Genomic DNA, 8,279 nt, shown 5'->3' with positions numbered 1-8,279 from the left:
TTTCATTTTTTTTTAAACAGTTTGTTTATTCAGTTGCATAAATACAAAGCCGTAATTGAAAGTTATAATAAGGGGAGCACAACAAGATAAACTTATTAATGTGCTCTTAGTCATTTCATTTCGCTCTTTCTCGCTGATTGACGTAGACAGCTGAGGTTGAGACTCACGTCCTCATTTTGACGCAGCCAAGCAGTATGTGCCTTGGGCTTCCAAAGCATTGACCTGTCCAAGAAAACCAAACACGTCCACACTTTCTCACGGACAGCGTTCGGAGTGGACAGTGGACAGGGCGACGAGTGGCAGAAGCCAGTTGGCGAGCCGTTCAAGGGTCCAGTGACGGAAATTTGACCTCCAAGTATCAAGTGAGATTTGTGCGGCGGTTCGCACGTGTTTGGGGACTGTCCGTTGGCCGGAATAACATTCCTGTGTTGTCGTCTGATCCAGATTGTCGCGGACCTCTGAGCTTTATCCTCCCCTGGTTTGTTTTATCCTGATGCTGCGCGGATAATCACACGTTTTTGTAGCTTCGACCTGTTTGTCTTGTCTTTGGATTATCTTGATTCTGTACAAACATTGGTGCGGATATTGATGTGTTTTTGTTTCGCTGCTGTTCTGGTGTCAGCCTCAACTTGGTAAGTTGTCCAATTTATCCGTTGATGTTGGAATCATTTCTAATGCTCACCTTGATTGTGAACCGATATTTTGTGTTGACATGTTTATGTTACGCTGACCTTTTCATCCTTTATTTGCGGTCATCTTGACCTGACACGTAGGCATATATTCTCACGTTTGTGTTGCGTTGACCCGTTAATATTAATTATATGTTCTTAGATCCACACCGAAAATCACATGTTTTCACGTTCATATTACGACGATCCATTAATCTTTTCTTGGCTTGTGTTAATTCTGCACTGATATTCACATATTTACTTATATTTACGATGACCTCTTCGTATTTTCTGTCGTTTATGATGATTCTTCAATGCTTTTTGCGTGTATAAATATTCATGTTGCTGGTACTTGCATGTTTTACTTGTGGCTCGCCTTCATTCTTTGTGTTAATATTGCCGTTACGTGTGCATTTTGGTTCAGGACTCCGGCCTTCTTTAATATCTTAATAATTGACACAATAATTCTTTGAACTTAAATCCGTGAGAATGTTTTATTGCAGTTTATTTCCGTTTTAGCTTCAGCTGTTGAGTACTTGAACGGATACACATTCATTTACGATGTGTGGAGGCACTATATTCTATATGACGGAATACTTGCGGCTGAAAAGCTCTTGCAGTCCCAAACTGTGCAACCATTACGTTTCTTGCTCCTATTAAGCGCCTGAGTCACAAAATGAAATATTGCTATTTCATATGTAACGTGGATTTCCATTGGTCAATTGGGCAAAACTGAGCTCATTGTAAAAGTGATATCGTCGACATTTCCGTCGATATCAGTTTTGATATCAACGACCTCTTTATTGCTTCCCCACTTCAAAAACAAAAACACCTAAATTTAAAAACAAACAAATATATATGAAAATGTAATGATCCCAGAATTTAGTTGAGCAAGTGACTAAAGACTTTTTGAAAGAAAAGACATTTTGAAATACTGAAAAGTACAAGAAAAGAGTGAACAAAAAGAAATAATAATCAGAGGGAGGGATATGGAACAGCCAAAACTGAGACAAATACTTTTGTAATTTCTTTACAGAAAATACAAAATGTCCAGAGAATTAGCAATATATCTAACATTGACTGACTGTGTGATGATATCTTCTGCTATTGGTCTGTTTCGACAGTGATATCAAAATCTCGACCTCCAGTCTCGATTTTGATATCACTGTCTCAACAGACCATAGCAGAAGATATCATCACACAGTCCGTCAATATTGGGTAATGTGCATGGGAACTTGATAATCAAACGCTGTTTACACGGCTTGAAATCGTTTGAACAAAGTCGCCGTTTCATATAAAGTCTGACATGCACTGAAAAATCATGCTCTTTCTGTGCCAGGTACCAATGGACTAATTACGGATATTCATAAACAGATTTTGTTTATTCTGTGCGGTTGATAGTGATTCTGTTATGTCCACCGCTTTATGCTGAGTGATATATTGCGCATTTTTACCTTTCGACTAACTAACCTTTAACCTTTGACGTTCTCTTTAATCCAAGTGCACAGACAGAGTGATCATATTTTTATGCTAACATTGCTGCAAAGACAGTATTGATTTGTTTCCAGTGTAATACGCCAGCAGCTCTTTGTTCCTGTCTGGGGAAACAGATGGCTGCATACGGTTATTTGACTGTGTCAGCATTGTCAAAGTGTGACTACACGATGACAGATGTCTGTGTACTCAGGATTGTATATGGAGGAGTTATATTATTGCTTCAGTTTATTAACGTGACTAATCGCCTGTCTGTGTATGTCTCTTTATATCTGTCTGTCTGTCTGTCTGTCTGTCTGTCTGTCTGTCTGTCTGTCTGTCTCTCTGTCTCTCTGTCTCTCTGTCTCTCTGTCTGTCGGTGTCTCTTTCTCTTTCTCTCTCTGTCAGGCTGTCTATGTCTCTCAATGTCTCTGTCTGTCTCTGTCTGTCTAGTGGTAGAATACTCGCCTGCTTCGTCTTCTCCGCTTGCAAAAAAAACAACCCACACACAACTAAAACAAAACCGCATGAAGAGAAAATGCGTCAGATCCATGGTCAGATCATAAAACACTTTCCCCGGGGGCCCGAAGTTCCGTGGGGTATCCGAAATGGGGGACCGAAGGGAGGGGGGGGGGTATATTTCAAGGTCAGTGGCCACTGGACGTTGCAAGTCGTGACTTCACAGCGGTCAAGCGGCGAGGACAAACAACAAGCCTGGCCCCTGGCCAGTAGGAGCAGAGCGTGTCAAAACACAGCTTCCACTAAACACGCACAAATCCCAGACTTGAGCCTTTTAGGAATTTCAAAATAGGCGTCGCTTTTCTTGAAAAAGAAAGCTTAAAAAACTTAAACTGTTATTTGCCTGCTTCACTTTATGCGTTTGAGTTTTTGGGATAATTTATTGTGAAGGGTTTACTCACATTGGTAATTACACCCCCGGTATAGGGGTGTGTATAGGTTTCGCTCGATGTGTTTGTTTGTTTGTTTGGGTGTGTGTTTGTGTTCGCATATAGATCTCAAGAATGAACGGACCGATCGTCACCAAACTTGGTGAACAGGTTCTATACATTCCTGAGACGGTCCTTACAAAAATTGGGACCAGTCAAACACACGGTTAGGGAGTTATTGGTGGATTAAGATTCTACAAGGACTTATAGCGGGACATATTAATGGTCAAAGGGAAATAACCTTCTCAGTTGGTGGCAGTGAGAATGGTTATTCCCCTTTGACCAACGGGGGTGTTTTTCCTACCTCGGAGGAATTTCTTGTTGGGGATAGTGGTGGGACTGCGATTCATTGGGAAGATGACAATTATTCTTCGTTATATTCAAAGCATTTAAAACAAATCTTAGAGATTTTAAAAGGTGGATTTTAAAACGGCGTTTGAATCAAAACAATGAAGCGGAGGGCTTCCAGATTTCGTTGCGACCCTTGTAGTCGACATGAATCAAATTAGCTGGACACTGGATGTGTTGTCTGTGTATTGAGTTGTGTGTGTGTGTTGAAATGTGTTGCCTGTTTCATTCTTTCTTTCTGTCTGTCTTTGTTACTTAACTCGACGAAAAAGACGATATGGAATCTGTTTTAAATCTTCGATGATGAACTGTTCCTCACAGACTTTGACTCCCCAAAGAACTTCTGCCCTCCCCTCCCCCCCCCCCCCCCCTCCCCCCTTGTAGTTCGCTGTCTGACGCTGCGATTTACGTGTTGAAGGATACAATTGTAAGAATTAAAAACTGTACGGTAATCCACTTGAAAAATTTAAAACATGGTCGCCTTGAACTTATTGAAATAAAGGGACTTAAATTCGACTCTAACCATAACAGTGACTTAGTTTTCTTCTGATTTTCACCCCTGCTAATTTCGACTTTGTTCGTACTGTTTGCCACTGCTAACGTGTACCTATTTCTTCAACTTTGTTTTAATCCTGCCCACCTTGAACAAACAAAAAGTGCAGTGCATTTATTTGTGTGTTTGTTTGTTTGCTTAACGCCCAGTCCACCACGAAGGGTGATATCAGGGCGGTGCTGCTTTGACATTTAACGTGCGCCACACACAAGACAGAAGTCGCAGCACAGGCTTCATGTCTCACCCAGTCACATTATTCTGACACCGGACCAACCAGTCCTAGCACTAACCCCATAATGCCAGACGCCAGGCGGAGCAGCCACTAGATTGCCACTTTTAAAGTCTTAGGTATGACCCGGCCGTGGTTCGAAACCACGACCTCCCGCTCACTGGGCGGACGCCTTACCACTAGGCCACCGTGTTGCGGTAGTGCATTTATTCAAAGTACAAGACGGCCACAATTCGGCTGTTAACTGTGTGCACGTTTTGCATTACACCATTAGAAGAATGTCAACATGTTACAAAGCTATAGCAGTAAGTGTAGAGTCCGAGTTAGTTGCATTATATTAATTCTGTTAACATTATTTTATTTGTTTATTCATTTATTTATTTGTTTATTTATTTATTTATACATTATTTATTTATTTATTCATACATTATTTATTTATTTATGTATTTAAAAAAAAAATTATTGTTATTGATGTTCCACTTTGAAATACTTATTTGTTTACCCCTCAGTAACGTTCAAGAGTTGTGAACCCATGCGTAGATCATCAAAATGAAGCAGACTTGTCCACACGCTAAGACTTTCATTTCACTCTGCTCTCCCGAATGTCCACCTCTGGTGAAGGTCCGTCTCCGAACTATCCCTTCGTTTCCACCCCCCCCCCTATCCCCCCACCCCCACCTCCTCTCTTTGTTTTTAATTGTTTTCTGGGTTTTTAAAAGATTTAATTGTTCTCGCTACGCCCACTCCTTTCATCACTTAAGTGAAATGTTTGCCTGTACACCTGCACGCCGTTGGTAACCGGATTCTGTCTGCAAGAACGTGCACTGTGGATATGTTGTTCCAACGTGCTCGTTTACTGAGGCTGTCATCTGCTGTCCTCACGCCCTCCCCCCACCCCATCTCCTTCCACTTCCCCATTCCCCCCTCCCCTTCCGCTCGATATAACCCATTTCATTATTTTAACCCCGATTTCACGACCACAAGCCCGTTTAATGTTGTTGCTAACATCGTAGATACATTCATTTCGGGGTTTCTACAGTACACTGAAAAACAAACGCCAAATGTATTCAGGAATACGCGGGCTAGTTACCCGCCCGCCCACAAAAAAAAAAAAAAAAAAAAAAAAAAAAAAGGACGACAAAAACCCAAAAAAGAGGTAGATAAATAATTCAAACGTTTTTTTCCTTGTTGCTAAGCTCCAACCCCGGAGGTCTTATGTCTCATGTTTTGACAAAGAGAATTAATGCGAAAGTCTCTGATTTAAACTGAAACTAAAAATTGCTTTATTATGTGGTGGCGTGTTATAATTCTAATCCCAGAGCCCTATTTCATAACCTGTAGCAGCTAGAGACACGGTATTGTTGGGGAATGTCCTTTAGAGTTCAAACACTTGCAAATCTTGTCCTAACTGTATCAGTGGATAACTGTTCTGGCTTGGGATCTGTCCTTTTAAACACGTGGAAAGTTACAAATCATAATCTTAAGTGTATCACTGACCAAGTGTTCTAACTTTTCCGTTTGAAATGTAAGGTCTGCATCTCGGAAGCCCCGTTGCTCGGACGCTGCATCCCACTCCGCCCCCCCCCCCCCCCCTCTAACTGAACAACTGTTCCTAATTTTTTCGTTGGAAATGTAGTCCTCAGCTCGGAAACCTCGTTGCTCGGACTCTGCTTCCTCCCCCCTCCCCCCCGCCTTTTTTCCCCCACTGTGCAAGTTGTCTCTGCCCTCCCAGGTCCAATATGTTTTTCACTTTAGTGCGGGGCTTAAACATGTGCGCGCCGTGAGAGGTTAAAGGCTGATCAGGGCCATTTGAAGTTTGACCATAGGATTGCCAACCTCGCCTTTTCTCGCCCAGAACGCCGCGAGATGTTGTGCCAAGACTGACGTTAGTGTTTGCGGTGACGTAGGCTCCGCGGACTATGGCTTATGTTGAAGTTTGCTGTCATGTGCAGCCCTTGTTTATGTCACAGTAACAACGTTTGTTTTGTCGTGTTACAAGACGTGTTTTGTCGCGGCACACTCGAGGAATTGCCTGTTGGATGCCAGGCCTGATTGCCTCTGAGAGTTTAGAATTCACGGCCAGTCGTGTTAAGCTTGTCCGCAAGCCCAGTTAATTCTTCTCAAGTGTCTCTCATTCAGGGGCGTGATTGCTGCTTCATGCATGTGGACGTTGCTGCCGGATGCTTAACCTGCGTACAACACTTCGCTTAGTTCTTCTTCTGTCGCATCTTCAAACTACGCTGATTCTTCGAGGTATTCTTTGGTTCTGGTTTTGACTGGTTTGTAGTTGTGCTTGCGTGTTTGTGTTGATTTTGCGCCGCGTTATAAACGGTTAGGAACACCCCGTATGTAGTCAGTTGCTGTCGGATACTTCACGTAAAACACGCCGCTTATTTCTTCTTCTGTCGCATCTTCAAACTACGCTGATTCTTCGAGGTATTCCTTGATTCTTGTTTTGGCTGGTCTGTAGCTGTGCATGCGTATTATTTTGTGTTGATTTTACTCGTTAGAAATTGTTATGAACACCCCATACGTAGTAAGTTTTGCCAGTAAGCCAGCCCTGAGATAGTTCGCCAGTTTCAGGGCAAAGAATGCAACGAGCTTACCTCGACCTTCTGTAAAACTCGTCACTGATCATCATGCTTCGTTGGGTCTTCTTGCAGAAATTAATATGTAAAGCGCGGAGAGCACAGTTGTGGTTCGCGCTATATAAGCTTTCCATAATAATAATAATGTGAATAAGACCATGGTTAGGACAAACGAATACTGTCAACAAACAAGGTCATATTCATGTGTCACTCAACTACAGTAAGATTTATGTTTGGTGCAATTTGTAAAAATCAACTTGTGATCTCGATCTTTCGGTGTCGAAAATCCAACTAGAGTCAAACCTATCAATGACGACCAGCACAGGGACTGACCAAGATTGACCATTGTAGACAGGTGGTCGCTATGGAAATGTGTATTCTACATACACAATGTGTCGGGGAATCTTTTGAGGTGGTCGTTGTGGACAGGTGGTCGTTATCAAGATGGGGTCGTTATCAAGAGGTGGTCGTTATCAAGAGGTGTTCGTGATCAAGAGGTGGTCGTTATCAAGATGGGGTCGTGATCAAGAGGTGGTCGTTATCAAGAGGTGGTATCCAGGGCAGCTTTGACTGTACTTTGTAATGGCATGCACATCCAAGTAACGCCAAAACATGAAGATGGGGCATTCTGCGTTCTTGACTTTTGTTCCTGGGACACGTGACCTTTCTGTCGTCTTGACTACAACTTTGATGTCAAAGGCAAGGACAGCATCATTGTCACTGGTGTCCTTTCAGAACTAAGGTCACATGTTGTGTAAATGTGTTTTACAAACATTGAGAAGTGTTGACATTGAACAACGCATCAGAACCCATATATACTGGTAGAATTAAGTGCAAGTTTCGTCTGAGATTCGTGCGTGCATGTTGTGTATGATCTGAAGAACTTAAATACGTTTTAAAGCGTTGTTTTAAGTCTGTTACTGCTGTATAAACCAGCATCTAACTAAACGTGAACTCTGACATGGATTACATAATATTTTCCGTGCGCGCTTGGTCTTGTGCTTACGTGTACACACGAAGGGGAGTTAGGCACTAGAAGGTCTGCACATAAGTGTACCTGGAAGATCGGGCAAATCTCCAACATTTTTCTTTCTTTTTAAAAAAATATAATACACATGTTTACAAGTATTCATTGGCACGTACATCAGTATCATTACATTTAACATACATAATATATGGGTGAAGGTTTGTGAACAGGGAAAGGGGTGTAAGAAGGAGAGAGAGAGAGAGAGAGAGAGAGAGAGAGAGAGAGAGAGAGAGAGAGAGAGAGAGAGAGAGAGAGAGAGAGACAGACAGAGAGAGAGAGAGCCTGAGAGAGAAAGAGAGAGAGAGAGAGAAGAGAGAGAGAGAGAGAGAGAGAGAGAGAGAGAGAGAGAGAGAGAGAGAGAGAGAGAGAGAGAGAGAGAGAGATGGTGGTGGTCGGAGTTATCGTTATACAATACAGGTTCAACTAAAAAAAAAGGCTTGTGGACA

Source organism: Littorina saxatilis, linkage group LG5 (genome assembly GCF_037325665.1).
Source record: "Littorina saxatilis isolate snail1 linkage group LG5, US_GU_Lsax_2.0, whole genome shotgun sequence".
NCBI lineage: Eukaryota > Metazoa > Mollusca > Gastropoda > Littorinimorpha > Littorinidae > Littorina > Littorina saxatilis.
The sequence above is the reverse complement of the archived record's forward strand: the minus strand, read 5'-3'. Positions refer to the sequence as shown.